Source organism: Typopeltis vanoorti, chromosome 17, assembly GCF_054136105.1.
Source record: "Typopeltis vanoorti isolate ZY-2024b chromosome 17, IOZ_Tvanoo_1.0, whole genome shotgun sequence".
Lineage (NCBI taxonomy): Eukaryota > Metazoa > Arthropoda > Arachnida > Uropygi > Thelyphonidae > Typopeltis > Typopeltis vanoorti.
Window position 1 is genome coordinate 76,407,538 of NC_143565.1, and position 3,389 is coordinate 76,410,926.

Sequence of the window (3,389 nt, forward strand, 5' to 3'; positions counted from 1 at the left end):
AAGTTAGGAAGTTATTTTACGGATAATGATCCCTCAATAGATAAATTGTAGCGCTCCGAAAAATTCACGAGACAATTGGATATTTGTCTAGCTCCATATTATGAACTTAATAAAAAATTGCAGCATAGTAGTAGTAAGCAAGGTCTTATTACTGCCTTCTTGATAACTAAACCCGCAGAAGTATGCAATGAGAATTATACAAATGATGTCCAAGAGATTTCAAGTGATGAAGACGTCTGGAAACTCATGCTCGTTTTGCAGAGAATGATGACAATTAACATATGCACTTTATTTTATTTTGCCTAAAACATTTATGCATTATGTGCAATGAAGTTTATGTACAATTTGTATTTTTATAAGTTTATACTATGTATTTGATTTCATAATTTATGTTTTCTTAAATTATATGAATTACTTGAATTAAATAAAAATATTTTTTGTTGGATATGTCATTGTTGTTTAGTTTTATATTAAAAAAAAAAACGATTTCGGAATATAACCTAATTTATCTGTGTGATCTGACTCTCGCATAACACGATTTATATAAGGCAGCATTTCTGTGGAACCTAACATCCGCGTTATACGAGGGTTAACTGTATCCTTAAAACCTTGACAACGATTCCTGATATGCTGATCGGTCGTAATTTGCAACAGCAGTCTTGGAACCTCCTTTATGCAATGGAACTATTTTCCCCTCTTTCCACCTCCTTGGGACTAACCCAGAGCTGAGACTTAAATTAAACAATATGGTCAAGGGAACTTGCCGAGTGTCGTGACGGTCTCTTGTAATCCAGCTGCTAGGAGCTTGGGATGGTGGATGGTTTGAGAACTGGAGTTCTGTTTCCCAACGTTTCTATGCCGATCGGATGTCCGCACTACGCACGGCGCAATATGGTGACTTCGAGGGCGCTCAGAGCCACCAGGTTGCCTAACGAGAAGCGAATCGGTCCAGGGGAAACACAGCAGGCAAAAGCTTCCGCGTCGTGCAGTAGTGGGATCGCTTCTGTGAACAGGTTTTGGGGAATAGCCAGGACAACATAACCAAAACGAGTTCTTTGATCAGGGAGAGAGCGCGTTGATGGTAGTACTGCTTTTGAAGGGCTCTGGAAGATAAGTTATTTAGTTTTTTTAAAAAATATGGCGTTATTACTTTAATAATTGTGCTAGAATTAGAATATACAGGTGTCTCAAAAAATATATATATACACACTTCGATTGATAAAGTTGGTATTTATTATAATACAGTTAACTTTCACATTGTAAAGTACACTACATAAATGTACTTTTCATCTCTCAACATCTGTATTCAAACTGATAACCGTCCTGGTCCAGACACCGCTGATAACGTGCAGCAATGGAATTGCAAACACTGAGAATCATTTCGTCTTGTATCTGGGCGCATTCTCTTTCGATTGCTGCTTTCAAGTCGTCAACTCTTGGCAGTTTTGAAGTGTAAACTTTATCCTTGATAAATCCCCATAAGAAGAAGTCCATTGGCGTGAGGTCTGGTGAACGTAGGGGGTATTCTACAGACCCTCTTCTTCCAATCCATCTGTTGGGTAGAGTCTCATCAAGATAGGCCCTCACATCTCGATGGTAGTGTGCGGGTGCCCCATCTTGTTGAAAATAAAAGTCCTCATCTTCAAAGTCCTCTTGAATACATGGCATGAGAGCTTCATGCAGCAAGTTCAAGTAATGGGCACCAGTCACAGTACCGTCGAAAAAGTCCAATTAATTCCTGTGCTGATAAGCAGCACCACACTGTCACTCTTGGTAAATTTACATGATGTTCCTCCATAACATGTGGATTCTCAGGTGCCCAGTAAGTGCAATTGTGCCAGTTAATTGACCCATTTAATTTAAATGCGACCTCATCACTCCACGCAATCCGTCTTGGAAATTGTGCGCCCGCTTCACATTTTTCCAAGTACCACTCACAAAACTGCATTCTCCTATCCGGATCATCTTCATTGAGAGCGTGTACTCTTCTTGGAATGTAACTTTTCCAATGACTGTGCTTCAACATGCGATGGACACTTGATTTTGATACTTCTATCTCACGAGACGCTTGTTGCATAGATTTTATTGAACTTTGAGTATACGTTTCAATCAATCTTTCTTCTGTTGCGGGCCTCGTAGCTGTTCGTGGTCTACCTAAACGTTGCTTATGGACATTTTGAACAGTTCCATCTTCTTCAAATTTATCTCTAATTCGAGTGATAGTAAGTCTCGTAGGTGGATCTCGTTGAAATTCTGTTCTAAACTGTCTTTGCACTTCCACTACGTTTTCATACTTCTAGTAGGATTTTAGGATTAATTTTCTTTTTCGAAGCTTATCTGGTTTCAGTTATTATTTAAAATCCGTTAAACCTGCGAAATAACGAAAATTAAGTGATTTATCAGCTGCTGAAGTGTGTATACATTTTTTGAGACACACTATATTGTGGAGTTAATTAGTTTAGCTTAAAAGGTTTGTTTTAAATAGAGTTAATTTAGTATTTTGATAAGACATGGTAGATACGTAGCATAGCACATGGCACCAAATCAAAGAAAGGCAATGGTGTCCAAATCGCCGTATTTATATGAAGAATTTAACCAAAGGGAATTCGTCCAGTGTAAGGTCTGTGGAATGTATGCTTTGCCGAGAGCAGATGGAGTTTGGTTTGAGGGCGATAGTATTGGGAAAGTGTGCCGAAAATGTCATGAAAGCGAGGATCTGAAGTGTGTCTCAGGTCGTGAGATTGACGTAATGGATGGAAGTCCGAATGCGATAGAAAATTGTGTGTGATAGATAGCATAGAGAGCGAGTTTAAAAGCGTAAAAGTGATGCAGTTGATGGTGAAAGTACAGAGCGAGAGAATGGTTTCACAGATAAAAAAAAATGAAGAGTTAGCCACAATGAGGGAGATAGCTCGGTTGCCGGAGTGATACATAGGGCGAAACGGCAGCCTGAGCAATTACAAAAATGTCTACCGAGTGGATCAGCTAACAAAAAGAAGCAAGTGCGTGATAAGATAAATGAGAACATGATCGTGAGTGAAAGAAAAATTAAGGAGCGAGTGTTATAAGTGTTATATGGTGATTCAGTAGTAAAATGTGTAATAGATGAGAGTTTGACAAAATCGTGCTTTCCTGGTGCGAAAATTAATAATGCAAGTGAGGCTATTAGAGCACAGAAGCATAGGGTGAAAGGAATGATAACAGTGGCCAGAATGAATGGCTTAAAAGGTGAAAAATTTGCTATCAGAGAGGGCTTGAAAGAATTAGCTACGGTAGCAAAAGGAAAGAGTGGGAGAGTTAAGATAGTTAATATGATGCCGCGGTATGACAGAGTAGTGTTGAGAAGGAGGGCATGCTTGCGGATGACTATGCGTAGGTTATGCAGGAGG

At 39.1% G+C, this 3,389-nt stretch overlaps 1 non-coding gene across 1 annotated transcript; it reads left to right on the top strand.

The window, feature by feature from the left end:
- Window positions 1-762: 762 nt before the first annotated feature.
- On the top strand, window positions 763-1,057 carry LOC150097513 (signal recognition particle RNA). Its single transcript, XR_016549741.1, has one exon.
- The last annotated feature ends 2,332 nt before the right edge of the window (window positions 1,058-3,389 follow it).